Source organism: Giraffa tippelskirchi, chromosome 3, assembly GCF_054371585.1.
Source record: "Giraffa tippelskirchi isolate mGirTip1 chromosome 3, T2T-mGirTip1v1.2.pri, whole genome shotgun sequence".
NCBI classification, from domain to species: Eukaryota; Metazoa; Chordata; class Mammalia; order Artiodactyla; family Giraffidae; genus Giraffa; species Giraffa tippelskirchi.
Window position 1 is genome coordinate 77,683,692 of NC_137277.1, and position 15,829 is coordinate 77,699,520.

At 38.8% G+C, this 15,829-nt stretch overlaps 1 protein-coding gene across 5 annotated transcripts in view; it reads left to right on the forward strand.

The window, feature by feature from the left end:
• The window catches only part of LOC145542362 (uncharacterized), a 144,224-nt gene that overhangs the window by 84,496 nt on the left and 43,899 nt on the right, over positions 1-15,829 (forward strand). For 2 of the 5 annotated variants that reach the window (XR_014079805.1, XR_014079806.1), the window contains exons 2-3: positions 1,639-1,826; positions 3,115-4,023. The exons of 2 other annotated variants lie outside the window; for them this stretch is intronic. The gene's annotated coding sequence lies outside the window, so the exon portion shown is untranslated. Of the gene's footprint in view, positions 1-1,638; positions 1,827-3,114; positions 4,024-15,829 lie in introns of those variants that run through there. One more of the 5 variants, XR_014079804.1, reaches the window with a different exon arrangement.

The following is a 15,829-nucleotide window of genomic DNA, read 5'->3' on the forward strand; positions in this document are numbered from 1 at the left end:
AGAGTCAGACACGACTGAAGCAACTTAGCAGCAGCAGCAATGCATATTTATGGAATCTAGAAAAATGGTACTGATGAACCTATCCACCTGGCAGGAATAGAGCTACAGACAGAGAGAATGAACTTTGGATACAGAGGGGGAAGAAGGTGGGACCAATTGAGAGAGTAGCATTGAAACATATACATTACCATATTTAAAATAGATAGCTAAGGGGAAGTTGTTGTATAATACAGGGAGCTCACTCAACCCAGTGCTCTGTGACAAGCTAGAGGGTTGGGATAAGGTGGGGGGTCAGGGGCAAGTTCAAGAGGGAGAGGATATATGTATACTTATGGCTGATTCACTTTGTTGTATGGCAGAAGCCAACACAATATTGTAAAGCGATTATCTTCCAATTAAAAATAAATCTAAAAAATCAGTTTATTTCCATTTATTCTAAATGTTAAAACCACTTATAGTTTCCTTCCCAAGATATATACCCTGGCCTATTTCTCCTGTACTTAACACCAAAAATTAGTCACAGCATTCCTCTTGGGCTTCTGTCTCTCAGAGATTTTCAATAGTCTTTATTTTGTGTTAGCAATTTATCTCTAGTATTTCTTAAGAATATTTATCATTATATTAAATATCAAATTAATTGGATTATATATGTATTTCCAAATATATCTGAAATTTGAGCCCTCTAAGTATTCAATACCAACATCTTTATGATTTTGCACAAATTTTATGTTTAATTACAAACATAAAGCTCTTCTGCTTCTAATACTCTTCTGGCAGCTAGGTTAGTATTTCACTTACTTGGAGTTTAATTTTCACTAAACAGATTTTTTAAAAAATCCCAAACAACATCATTGTAATCTCTGTTATATGCTTACTTAGTAATGTGTCTGAGAGGTGGGATTGACTTTCAACAGCCGCATCAAGAGAACAATGCATTACATCAGGTCTCTCTTTTTCTGACAATGGCAGTGAGAGCTCAGCTGGGGCCCAGGTCCTCCACCCAGCCCTCGGCAGAAGCAGTGAATTCAGCCATAACTACAGCAGAGTCTGATCATTCTCCTGATGAAATTACACTGATCTAATTTGCACGCTGTGAAGACATTTGGCACTGGCTGGATCTGAGCCTTGACATCTTCATTGGAACTAAAAGTACACTAAGAACTGACATTACATTTCACATTCTCCACTGCCAGGTTGCGGCATTTCATCCTCTTTAAAGGCATTATTTCAAGAACATTTAATTTGGCTTTGATATGCCTGCCATTTTGCTGGATGGAACGTACTGCGCCAGAAAAGCTCAGCTGTAATAAAGTTTGGCACCAATAGCCCACCATATACCTGCACCATCCTGTGCAATTTAATTGGCATTCAGTGGGTTGATAAATGGATTGGCTTAATGAGACAATATACTTGACATATGCAGGACTCTCCTGAGGAATGGGATTCATTTTTTCACTTCACACATCAACATGTTACAGATACCAACACAGTCACCTCTAGCAGTTGTGCTGGAGCCAGAGGATGCCATCCACTGGGCTGACCAGTATCGCTGTCCTCTTCCAGCCATCTCACTCCTTTCTCCCTGATCACCAAGCAAAGTATGGCTTTTAAATTTTATTGCCTTTTGTATTTTCCCAGACACAAGAAGAAGATGGCCCCCAAGCTTTATTTGCATAAATCTGTATCTTCCAGGAGATCAAAGAGCCTTGTGGTCTACAGAGATTCATTTCACCTGCTGTAAAACCATGGCAGTACTATAAAACACAAGTAATAGAGGATTCTAGGTATAACTACTGATGGAGTCAACCACATACAGGAGAAAACAGGTACCATGATGTCTTCAGAAATTTTGGTTTCAAGAATGAATTAATTACAATAATGAAGAGACACCATTTTTCACTACTCAGATTAGCAAAGATTAAAAAGAACCATAATGCTGAGTACTGGCAGGGGAACAAGTGCCTCATGCTCTGTGGTGGGATTCTAAATTAACGCAACTTTTCTGGAAGGCAAATGACAATATGTATCAAAAGCCTTAAAAATGGCTATGGCCTTTTGCCAAGCATTTCTATTTCTGAAAATATATCCCAGGGAAATAAAGATATACCTAAGATGAATAGTCAACAATGCTGCTGCTGCTGCTAAGTCGCTTCAGTGGTGTCTGACTCTGTGCGACCCCATAGACGACAGCCCACCAGGCTCCCCGTCCCTGAGATTCTCCAGGCAAGAACACTGGAGTGGGTTGCCATTTCCTTCTCCAATGCATGAAAGTGAAAAGTGAAAGTGAAGTCGCTCAGTCGTGGCTGACTCTTCACGACCCCATGGACTGCAGCCTACCAGGCTCCTCCGTCCATGGGATTTTCCAGGCAAGAGTACTGGAGTGGAGAATGCCATTGCATTCTCGAGTCAACAATGATTATCACATTAATTATAATGAAAAAAATTTAAAACAATCCAGATATCTAAAGAAAATGAGATTGCCTAAATGAAATATAGAATGCCTATATGCTATAAAACTATAAAGCCATTAAAATGATGTAGTAGAAATATTTGTCCTGAAAAAATGTTTTTGATGCCTTTTATGTCAGAAAAATATTATAAAACATTAGATTTGTTATTAGTCATCTTTTTACCTGATGGCTCAGCGGGTAAAGAATCTGCCTGTAATGCGGGAGACACAGGAGATTCAGGTTTGATCCATGGCTCAGGAAGATCCCCTGGAGGAGGAAATGGCAACCCACTCCAGTATTTTGCCTAGGAATTCTCCATGGACAGAGGAGCCTGGCAAGCTATAGCTCAAAGGGTCATGGTGAGTCGGACACGACCAAGCGCGCACACACACCAATAGTTTTACTCAAAAAAGTCAACGGATAAATGTCAAAACAGTAATGATGCTTGCCTTGTGAGGTAGGATCAATTAAAGTTTCTTTTTAATTTTTTCATGATGCTTATCCTTACTTTTAAGTAAGTGATTTATTTAAAGGATTTAATTAAGATGACATTTTAAACTTCCCAAGAAATTGCTTTCTGACAACAATGTAGTTTTTGGAAATTCTTTTATTGTGTCATAAGTCAAACCATGCCCATGTAATTCAGTTCTTCTTATGGTTTCAGGTCTTGTAAGAATTCATATGGATAGCTATCCAGAAAAATAATTCACCCCAGACAAATGAAGTTTCTTTCTACCTCCAGCTTCCTGGAATTTCTCAGTTCACTGGTAACAGCTCAGTAGTAGAAAGTAGCAAATTTTCAGAACAAAATTGACATTCAAAAGAGTTCTGGAGTAGACATCTTCTAATCATAGTCCTCATCAAATGAAAACTGCTTAGTTTATTCTGGTTCTGTATTTTTTTTTTTTTTACAATGCTGAAGATCTCTAAAAAGGTAAAAAATATAAGGATACAGCGATGAAAAGGTTATACATTCAGATTTGCTAAAGACCCATGGGAATCATATTGCACCTGGCAACAGGAAAGATAGGGTTTCTGCCTTCAAGTCTGCCCAGAAAAATAGAAAAGGAAAGATAATTTGGATGAGATGAAAGTGCTTTAAAAGGGAGATCAGCTTAGGGGAGCCAAAGTGCTCCGTGAAGACCAATTGGAGGGCTTGGTCAGCATTCGAACCAGGCAGGATGAGGCGCCGTGTAAACAGCAGCCAGGGCAGCTGCACTGCTTGACACTGAGCTGTCTTCTGCGCCTTGACACTACCTGCCTCTGGCTTCCTTCCTGCCTCCAAGGTGGGGAGGACACCCACCAGCCACTGCTCCTCATTTCAACTGGGTGCCAGTTTTAGGCTCTCCATTTTGCTCCAAAGGAAGTTCCAACATGCAAATAAGCCCAAGGAAATGAAAAAATGAAACGGTGTGTGACAGTTTCTAATTACTGCATAAAAACAACATATGGAAACTTCATTGTCCATTTCATCTCCCAACATGTACCGTCAAGTCAGACTTTCCTTACTTTATCACACCCTTGAGCATTTGGACCTGATTTACTTCAATAAAAAGGTTAAAAAAAAAAAAAACACTTTCTGATGAGGTAATAGTATTTAAAAGATTTTTTTTTTTTAAATACCTTCATCACTGAGAGGTCTTCATAACCTTGCTCTATTTTCCATTAGAGTTTTCTCAATGTATTCTAGTTAATTCTAGTCCCTAGGGTTGTTCAAAACCTGGATTGAAGTTGTCCATTCTTCAAAAGTTTAAATTAACTATCCCTAAGTACCTTTTATCAATGCTTGAATGGGTCCCTAATCACTTATTAGAGGAGACAGAACAGATTCAGCACTTATAGTCTGCTTGAAATGTTCTAAAGGCATTTGAACAAGAGGTCAAAAAAAGAAACATCAAGCAATCAATGTTTGATGAACTAAAAAATAACAGTAAAGGCAAATAGAAAAGCAAATATTAATAAAAGCAATGTGTTGAGGTAAAAGGATTGGATTGAGGTTCAAGAGACCTGAAGTCTGGCTCCCTCTTTGCCACTACTATACTTGTGCGATCCTGAGCAAATTCTTCACTTCCCTCATCCTCTGCTTTAAAATAGGATTTAAGCTGTACGATTTCTAAGATTCCTTTCCTCTTTGCTGCATTCCTGCATTCTCACAGTATACAAACCTAATTAAATACTATATATTTTCTATATGGGACAAAATACTGTTCACCAAAGGTTGCTTGCATTTAAATGCTAACCTTAGGGTAAAGTTTAAAATTTGAGGCAAGTCCTGGGAAGCAAGGCATACATCAAGTGCCCATTTGCTAAAAGCAAAATCGTCCAGTTTCTCCTCTCATCCCTCCTGGCCACAGAAGCAGAGTCAGTTAATGAATCAGAAAAAAGCTGGTTACCAGATGTCCTGGCTTATTAACACACACATCGCATTCTGTAATGGCATTCATGGAGCAAGCTGTGTGGAACTGAGAGATGGCAAAGGAAAAGTTCACCTCTCAGATGAGCTTCAAAATGTGAGTGTGCTTTGGTAAATTTTAGGAATTGGGGTTGCACAAGTTCATTTAAGCCCTTGTCAGGTATTCTTTCAGGTGGAAACTTGCCTGGATTACAAAGAACCCTTTCTCCAAGGTCATAGGGTATCAAGCCCCTCTCAGGGACTTTCTCCTTTCGCTAATCTTTGCAGAATTGCCGACATAAACTCTTACATGCAGAAAGAAAGATGATAATAATAAACTTAGCAGCAATGTAAAGGAAAATCCAATTCTGTTTGATTTTCACCACAGCTAATTTTAAAGCCACCCATTGTTCAGCTCTGCAGTCTAATTTTATGTTAATATCCTGAAAGTTGTCAAATCTTGGCAAAACCTATGCATAAATTACACAGAAAGTAGCTCACAGGAGGGGGAAAAGTAATGACTGTCATGGTTAGCCAAACACATTAATAGTCTGACAAGCAATAACCCAGGAGCTCTGGTCAACTGCTGCAGACATCTGTGAAACTTTTGCAATTAATATCATTTTTTCCCTTATTTTTTTGTTACTGGGAGAGGTATCAGCTGCAAAATAGCATGCAACTGACTGATCATTATCAGCTCTGCTGGTAAAGATTAAGTTTATCATCTCTCTTGGTTGACCACTGCTCAGGTTTTGGAAAAAAGCTAACTTTTTTTTTTTTTTTTTAAAGTAATGACACATTTCTTGGCACTGAGATTGATAGTATTTAGAAGATGGATATCAGTGGTGTGTGGCTACTCAAAAATTAAAGAAATAATTTGCTTTGTGACAACTTAGAAGGGTGAGATGGGGAGAGAGGTGGGAGGGAGGTTCAAGAGGGAGGGGACATACGTATACTTATGGCTGATTCGCGTTGACGTATGGCAGAAACCATCACAATATTGTAAAGTAATAATCTTCCAATTAAAAAAAAATTTTTTTAACAGAAAAAATTAAAGAAATAAGATGCTTCAATATCTAATTCACTACTGATTTTTCTCCCAGTGAGACTGGGAAGAAATACAGATGGAAAGACTTAAAATCTCTCTTCAAACCTGCACCTTCAGTCCTGGGCTTGTTGGCAGATCATTTTACTGTGTTTCCTCCTACCTTTCTCCAGGCCATTCCAGCATACTTTTTTTTGTAAGGGCTTCAGGGGGAAAATAAATATATCCACCTACTTGGTTAGTGTCTGTGCCCTGTTGGTTGTAAAAAATTTTGAATATCACTTCGTATATATATATATATACACACACACAGAGAAAGAGAGATGTGTATGTATATTATACAGGCAGGTTACCCTGGTGGCTCAGTGGTAAAGAATTCACTTGCCATGAAGGAGACATGAGTTTGATCCCTGGGTCAGGCCTGGAGAAGGAAATGGCAACCTACTCCAGCATTCTTGCTTGAAAAATCCCATGGACGGAAGAGGCTGGCGGGTTACAGTTCACAGGGTTGCAAAAAGAGCTGGACACAACTTAGTGACTGAACAAAACAAACACAAAAATATACAGGCATACATCATTTATTGCTCATTTGCTAAGGAATAGTGCTGGGAGAATTATTAATAGCTGAGTTTCCTGGTATGCCTGTAAAAGCTACTCAATCTCTCCCGACAGCTGCTTAGCTGATGCATCTGGAATAGTACCTGGCACAGAGTGGATTTTCAAAAATGTTTGTTGAATGAATGGATGGATGAATGTTAGCAGGGTATGATCCCATTTCAGACCTTGCTATTGGACAGAGGAGCATAGTGGGCCACAGTCCATGGTGTCACAAAGAGTTGGGCATGACTTGGTGACTAAACAACAATTGTAGCTTCATTTTGTTGATTTCATGCAGAACTTCCTTGCTGCTAAAATTCATTGCCCATGTATAAGGGTTTTCTCAGAGAATGCTGACAGACAACTTACTCTTCTTAAAGCTTACAGCAGTCTGGAATGCATGCCTTACAGAATCATTTGGTAAACAAACTTTCCAAGCTCCTGCTTTGCACCAGGTCCTATGTTTGGAAATAGGAATCAGAAGATGAATAAAACTCAGTTTTTGCTGTCACAGAGCTCTCAGAATATCTACAGGCAACCATGCAGAAAGGCGATTCCAACAAAACGTGGCACACTCTATAACACAGGTTTCAACAGACTTCAAGAAGGAGTACATTTTACCTGATGTTGCAGAGAAAAGGTGCCATGGAAAAGAGACACTTGGGCTGAATTGTAGTGAAAAAATGGCCTGGCAGAGAGAATGAGGAAGGGCTTTCAAGGCACAAGGAATGCATGTGTGAAGATACAGAACAGTTAAAGGCATAGAATTTTAGAGAACAGTGAGATGGTCCAGTACCTAGAAATACAGGGCATGGGACAATGTGGCAGGAAATGAGGCTGGAAAGAGGAACAGAGGTAGGACAAGAAGTAGCCTTGGTGCCTTCCGAGTGATTGTGGCGGTCACCCTGCGTGCAAACTGGGTTAAGTGGAAGCCTTTCACCAGAGAAACAGCTCTGTAGGCATAGCCTATGATGGCTAACAGGAAAGGGGGAGGGGTGGATGGGGAAGAAGAAAGGGACTGCTAGGACATGGTAGAAAGTCATTTCAGGATATACTCCAGATATATGCCCAGGAGTGGGATTGCTGAATCATGCATAATTCAAAAGGACGTGTGCACTCCAACGTTCACTGCAGCACTATTTACCATAACCAGGAAATAGAAGCAGCCTAAATGTCTATCAACAGAGGAGTGGATAAAGAAGATGTGGTACATATATACAGTGGAATATTACTCCACTATAAAAAAGAATGAAATAATGCCATTTGCAGAGATATGGATGGACATGGAGATTGTTACACTGAGGAAAGTCAGACAGAGAATGACAAATATCACGTGGTATCACTTATACGTGGAATCTAAAGAAATGGTACAAATGAACCTATTTACAAAATAGAAGTTGAGTCACAGACATAGAAAACAAATATGGAAAGGGTAGGGGGAGGAATAAATTGGGAGATTGGGATTGACATATACATGCTACTATAAATAGAATAGATAAGTAATAAGAACCTACTGAATAGCTCAGGGAACTCTATTCAATATCTTATAATGGCCTATATGGGAGCAGAATCTAAAAATGAGTAGATATATGTACAACTGACTCACTTTTCTGTAGAGGAGGAACTAACACAACAGTGTAAATCAACTATACTTCAATAAAAAAAAAAATTAAAGTCATTTCAGGAGCCTTATGCAGACAATCCAAAAGGAGAAGAAGCAACAGATTTTAAGACATCTCTGCAGCAGAACTGTCAAGGCTGGGTGATTGATTGTAGGTGGGATAAAATAGCTATGATAGAGGATGACTCCTAGTTTTGCGTAAATGGTAAAGAGTTTAATTAAGACAGGGACACAGAAAACAGCTGGCTGGAGTAGGTGCAGGAATGAAGGGATTGCAAGGGGAAAACAACACATAATGTTTCTAGAGACCAGTCTTTAGGAAATAATGAGTAGCTCCACACCAAACCATTTCCAGCTACCACTGAAAAAGTCAATGAATCAAAAGAGAACACATCTAAATCTTTGATGCTTATCAAAGGCAAACACAATTGAAAAAGACTTTCATTTTAAGGAACAATCAGGATGAAAAATAACTAAAACACACAAATAATAAATTAGTCCTTTGAACTTAAAAAAAAAGAGCTCATTAACAGGATGTTGTTTACAGGTTATGAGTTCTGAGGTTTCTGAACTGATGACTGGACAGAATGCTCAACATGACCTATTTCTTCCTTTCGTAAATATTATAGTAACATTTACCAAATGAAAACGACAATCATAAAATACAAAACCCCCCAAAGAGTCATAGTCTTCAGTCTGGCAACACATGCAGATTTCTCTCCAGCCTAGTCAGAACAGAACATATTCTGGACAAATCAAGAAAGAAGGAAGTCCTGGAGCAATCACAGAAATGAATGCCAATTGTCTGAAAAATAAATTTGCTGTCATCTTGGGACACATCATTTTTAGAAACAATGACCCATTTGGCAGCTTCACACATGTTTCCATCTCTGAAAGCTTTCCAACATTCCAGGTCCTACTTTATTTAGGTTTGGGAATTTCTTCAGTATAAATCTTTGGTGAAGCAAGTGCAGAATCTTAATTCCATTTCGTATTACTCATTCCATTCACACCTTTTTTCCCCCTCATTGTGTTACTGATCCTTGTTTCATTGTTTCAGAGACCTTGTCCGGGCACCTGATATCAAATGACAGCACTGGGAAATGTCTAATCATGTCACTGCTGAACTTGTACAGCTGTTCTAGATGGTCTGTTAACTAGTGCTGCTCCCCTGACTTCTGAAAACAGCCTTTGTAACAGGAAGGGTATGGCTTTGCTCATTAGAAAAAGTTTCATTTTGAACCAGTCAAAATCTGAAAGGCCCTTAGTTAGTATTATTCAAAATAACAAGTACTATGTTTTTGGTTTCCATTAAATTTGTATTGATTACTTAGATTATAAAGGGTAGGGAGTTAGGTGTCCCTGAAATCAGAAAATACTCCACCTGTCTCCAAGCATCTGACATCACACCACGTTGAATTTTCAGACTTTAAATGATTCTCTTACGATACAGTGGGGTTTTCCAGAATACGTGATCTCTAAGTCAAAAGAAATTTCCTGGAGAATTTCTAACCTATAGACCTAGGTTGAGAGAGATTCTGGGGACCTAAGTGTCTTCCCTTTTGAAAGGGAGGCCAGACTGTTTCAAGGGAAGGATGTCGGGTCACAGAAGGAAGAGTGGCGATGCAGTCAAAGAGCAGCCCTTTGTTGGGGGAGCAGAAAGTGGTGAAGCTTTCGGAAGCAAAGAGCTCCTGTCTGTAGTGAAGGCCTCTGACTTCTGAATTCACAACCTCTTCATCCTTTGTGAGGTTTTCTTCAATGTCAACTGCTCTTTTGTTCATGTTTGCCTCTTAACCTGACTTCCATAGTAGGGTGACAATTTTTCCCCTCCCCATCTTTTGGATCTTGAGATACAAATAGTCAAAACAATTCCTTCAAGTTCTTTGTAGAAATAGGCCATTTTATTTTTTTCATTGCTTTCAGACTCACAGCTTGAGTTCTAATTATGTTGCTATGAAATGAATGCAATGTTTTCACACATTATTATAACCAGAAGTAGCTGAGAATATGCACATTGTTCCTCATCTCATAAACTACTTTCACATCTCACTTATTAATTCATAATCTTGAATAATTGTTATTTTGACACCACCAGAAGTAACAAATTTAAAAATCTGAATCACCCTTTCTCAGAAGAGCATGTAGATATGTACACAGGACAAATAAAAAGAATAAAATGTTAAAAGTCCTTTCTTGTAATTAAATTAAAAAATTTACTGCATGTTCCTGATCCCAAATATCCTTTAGAAAAAAAGTAGAATTAAAATCTGTTTTCAGATTATATGTTTAAATGAAAACAAAGCAAACATTTTGCTTATGTTTATTTAATAAGAATTAAGCTAAATTTTTACCACATAAATATTTAGGCAAAAAATGATTATTGATGGTATTTTGTAATTCCATCAGTTAATGTATATTCTTAAATTTGTGGATACTTTTAATATGCTGACAACCTAAACTGTGTGAATAAACGTATTCTTTTTAAACATTATTGCTTTTCAATAAAAAATACATGGAATGTACTACATTCAAGTGACTATCACTTTTTCCTCCATAGGATGAATAGGCTAATTTATAACTCACTAAGGGTCAACAAGGCCAAATGCTCTGTACAATAGAGAGGAAAAAAAAACCCACCATGAAATAGCTGAAGACTACAAAGGGGTCATTGATTTATAAAGTGTACAATCCTCTGGTTCCCTGCTGTATATTGTGGTCATTCCTCTACAACCCTTTTATTCCTAGATCACTTAAGTCAGTAAAAGTGGTGGCAAGTGAAGAAAGCCTCAGCTCACGTTTAGGCCAAGGATCAACTCTTGATTAGTTCAAGGTTATACATCTGTGCTCAGACAGAACTTCTGATCCCTCCCACCGACCCTGAAGCAGGATTGAAGACCGTGAGATACCATCTGATATCCATTCTCTCCTTCCAGGGACACATTTTCACTTGGAATAGGAATGCAAGCTTCCTCTTTTGCAGTTAAGGGGGCCAAATGATCAGGTTCTGAACCATGAGATAAAACAGATCTCTGGGTAGATTACTTTAAGGGAACTTACTTAGCAGGGATGTTTAACTTTTGTACCTTCTTCCTGATATTTGGACTGCAGACATGATGCAAGGAGTTCTGGTTCCCATCTGGAATTATGAGGTAAACTTGAGGATGGAACGGGAGTCAAAAAATGAAAGAACTGTGGATTCCTGATGACTGTGTTGCAGTTATACCAGGCTGGGCTGCTTAACTCCAGACTTTTATATGAGAGAGAAATCAACTCGTATCTTTTCAAAGTAACTATTATTATGGGTTCTCTGTTAAATGGATCCAGTCCAAGGTGATAAAAGAAAAAGTATTACTTCAGTTCTGCTATTACTGGGAAAGATTGTATACTTCAGTTTCTCATTATACACAGGATTACATGTGACAGGACACAATGATAATAATGATATTATTACTGTTTAATAAAATCTTTATTCCAGTCACTGTTCAAAGTTCTTTTTATAGGACTTTTATAAATATACATACTTTTATAGGCCTTTAACTTAATTTTATACATATGTATATAAATATATATAGTGTAGGTACAAGATATATATATATATAGGAAGAGTAGGTGCTATTATTATCTCTGCTTCATGAATAAGGAAACTTTTAAAGGGCAGAGCTAGGAACTGAGCCCTGGCACAAAGTCTATGGTCTTAATCACAAAGTTATACTGTCTCCCAGTGAAGGAACTAGCCATCTCCTGAGCATTTTTCTCTTCTGAAAATATTATATTTTTATCCTTTATTCCTCCACCATAGATATTCCTTTGATATGAAGTAGAAACTCCACATCCTAGAATATGTATGTATTGACTCTTAGTCCTGTCTTAACAGATTTAGTCACAGAGCCCTAGGGGACTAACAGCTTAGCAAAATAGACCCCTCCCCCAGACTCAACACTGCCAGTCATAGCTGAGGGTAAAGGGAGGAAAGGCCAAGTGGGCAATGCTCAGTAACACACTTACTCAGAAGAGTAAATCTCTTCTGAACTAGACTTTTAACTGTAAAGTGTAAGAGGGCGTGCTCTGATTCTTTTGTTTAAAATAAGAGAATTAGTATTGCCATATGAAACAAAAGTTTCTCTTCTACTGTTGTTTTCAGTTCAGTTCAGTTCAGTTGCTCAGTGGTATCCAACTCTTTGTGACCCCATGGGCTGCAGCACGCCAGGCCTCCCTGTCCATCACCAACTCCCGGAGTTTACTGAAACTCATCTTCATTGAGTCGGTGATGCCATCCAACCATCTCATCCTCTGTCGTCACCTTCTCCTCCTGCCTTCAATCAGAATATACGTAGAATAACCGACCACCAAAACTGGATCAGTCCTCTTTATCAGTCAGGTTAGATACAGGAAAAAAAAAAAAAAAGAAGAAGAAAAAGGTAATGATCTACAAATCTCAGAAGTCCCAGCTAGGGATAAGAACTGCTGATGAAAATAATCAGACACTAGACGTTCGTCAATTTTGTTTTTTAAATCAATTTGTATCAGTAACAGTCAAGTCTAAAGTCCTTTGGCCTCATATGCAGATAAAGTTAAACCAGAGAACATGCTCATGTTCCATGAGGCTCTCAGATATCAACTTAAAAATGTCTGCTGACAGCAGCCTGGTTTAACTCCAAGAGACTAACCATTTCTGGCAACCGGATTTCAAAAGGGAGAAGGACATAAGAAGGAAGTCCTTCAGAATAGATTATGGCTGATATCCTTGCCCAGGAAAAGGAAGGTCACTGCCTCATTGTTTTTTGGCATGTGGAGAGCACAGCATCAACAACATCTCGAGTATGCAGAGAATGCTTTGTGAGGATTTAAGACACATAAATAGAGAAAAAAGAATTTCAAAGCCTGACTAAAGCTTGAATGGCAAAATTAGACAAACACATGAGTTATGACCTGCTTCCTCCTACCTTCTACATATATTATAATATAAACAGTATGAGAATAGTATTTTCCCTGATCACACTTTTTGATCAACAATGTTTTCCTTTTTCTGTCTCAATAATTCTTTTTATGATATATTATCACAATGCCTAGTATCCAAATATTTCAAAATATCCAAGTACCTGATGAAAGCATTCATTCCATAATCTAGGATATATAATATAACTTCTTCCAGGATCAAATATAAACAAACATAATTGCTACTTTAATGAATCCATTTGCAATGCAGGAGACCTAGGTTCAAGCCCTGGGTTGGGAAGATCCCCTGGAGGAGGGCATGGAAACCCATTCCATTATTCTTGCCTAGAGAATCCCTATGGACAGAGGAGGCTGACAGGCTACAGTCCATGAGGTCGCAAATAATTGGACACTACTGAGTGACTAAACACACATAATTTTTTAAAATTATTTTTGTTCCTTTTATACTTTTAAATATGGAGCATTTCAGAGACAGCTAGAAATCATTTTTAGCTACTTAGTTGTTCTGGGCAGGTATAACGGCCCTGATGTTTAAGGTCTTATAGCTGATATATCTGTTTTCAATATGAGAATCTTTCCCATCTGGCCAAGTTACTCATTCCTACATTTGAGATGCCATAATACAGGCATGCTCGTCTGTTCCTCTTGAAGGCATGGGACTGGAGCCAGGTTGGGACAATGGTATGAAGGTGGAAGGAGCAGACAGAGTTAAATTCTCTGCATCTCTGTAAATCTCTAAAAGGTTTTCAGACTTTGTTATCAGTTACTAGGTAACAACCTTTGTTACTAGGGATTAACATGATTATTAGAAGCTACCACTGATAGCATAGCACTTTTACCTGTAGTCCTCTGTTCGCACTTCATTTGTTCAAAGTTTATTATCCTAGGATTGTTTTCTTATATCCTTTTAGAAGTTCTGATTATTTCTGACCCAGTTCAGTTAAGTTGCTCAGTCATGTCCAACTCTATGTGACCCCATGGACTGAAGCACACCAGGCCTCCCTGTCCATCACCAACTCCCAGAGTTTACTCAAACTTATCTCCATTGAGCCGGTGATGCCATCCAACCATCTCATCCTCTGTCGTCCCCTTCTCCTCCTGCCTTCAATCTTTCCCAGCACCAGGACCTTTTCAAATGAGTCAGTTCTTCTCATCAGGGGGCCAAATTATTGGAGTTTCAGCTTCAGCATCAGTCCTTCCAGTAAATATTCAGGACTGATCTCCTTTAGGATGGACTGGTTGGATCTCCTTACAGACCAAGGGTCTCTCAAGAGTCTTCTCCAACACCACAGTTCAAAAGCATCAATTCTTCAGTGCTCAGGTTTCTTTATAGTCCAACTCTCACATTCATACATGACTACTGGAAAAACCATAGGCTTGACTAGACAGAGTCTTTGTTGGCAAAATAATGTCTCTGCTTTTTAATATGCTGTCTAGGTTGGTCATAACTTTCCTTCCAAGCAGTAAGTGTCTTTTAATTTCATGGCTGCAATCACCATCTGCAGTGATTTTGGAGCCCCCCAAAATAAAGTCTGACACTGTTTCCACTCTTTCCCCATCTATTTCCCATGAAGTGATGGGACCAGATGCCATGATCTTAGTTTTCTGAAGGTTGAGTTTAAGCCTTCTTTTTCACTCTCCTCTTTCATTTTCATCAAGAGGTTTTTTTAGTTCTTCTTCACTTTCTGCCATAAGGGTGGTCTTATCTGCATATCTGAGGTAATGGATATTTCTCCCAGTAATCTTGATTCCAGCTTGTGCTTCATCCAGTTCAGCATTTCTTATGATGTACTCTGCATATAAGTTAAATAAGCAGGGTGACAATATATAGCTTCGACATACTCCTTTCCCGATTTGGAACCAGTCTGTTGTTCCATGTCCAGTTCTAACTCACTTCCTGACCTGCATACAGGTTTCTCAGGAGGCAGATCAGATGGTCTGGTATTCCCATCTCTTTCAGAATTTTCGACAGCTTGTTGTGATCCACACAGTCAAAGGCTTTGGCATAGTCAAGAAAGCAGAAATCAATGTTTTTCTGGAACTCTCTTGCTTTTTCAATGATCCATCGGATGTTGGCAATTTGATCTCTGGTTCCCCTGCCTTTTCTAAAACCAGCTTGAACATCTGGAAGTTCATGGTTCACGTATTGCTGAAGCCTGGCTTGGAGAATTTTGAGCATTACTTTACTAGCATGTGAGATGAGTGCAATTGTGTGGTAGTTTGAGCATTCTTTGGCATTGTAATGAAAACTGACCTTTTCCAGTCCTGTGGCCACTGCTGTCTTCCAAATGCTGGCATATTGAGTGCAGCACTGTCACAGCATCATCTTCTAGGATTTGAAACAGCTCAACTAGAATTCCATCACCTCTACTAGCTATGTTCATAGTGATGCTTCCTAAGGTCCACTTGACTTTGCCTTCCAGGATATCTGGCTCTAGGTGAGTGATCACACCATTGTGATGATCTGGCCCAAGAGAAAACTTATTTGGGAGTGGGGAAGTGGTGGGAATGGTTAACAGTATCCTTTTGTGATTTTATACTGTTTCAGTTAGAGTTCTTCAGTGATGACAGTAAAAAGGGAATTTTATGGAAGGATGTGAGGGAGCTCATGGATTTGAGAGGTAGCTAGTAAATCAGGTTTGAAACAACCAGATCCCTGGTCCCTTTACCCAGAAGGAAATGAACCTTTACCATTTCTTCTGTGCATGCAACACTCTGACCAAAATTCACAGTCCTAGGAGAGAGATTTTTACTGGTCAAACTCAGTT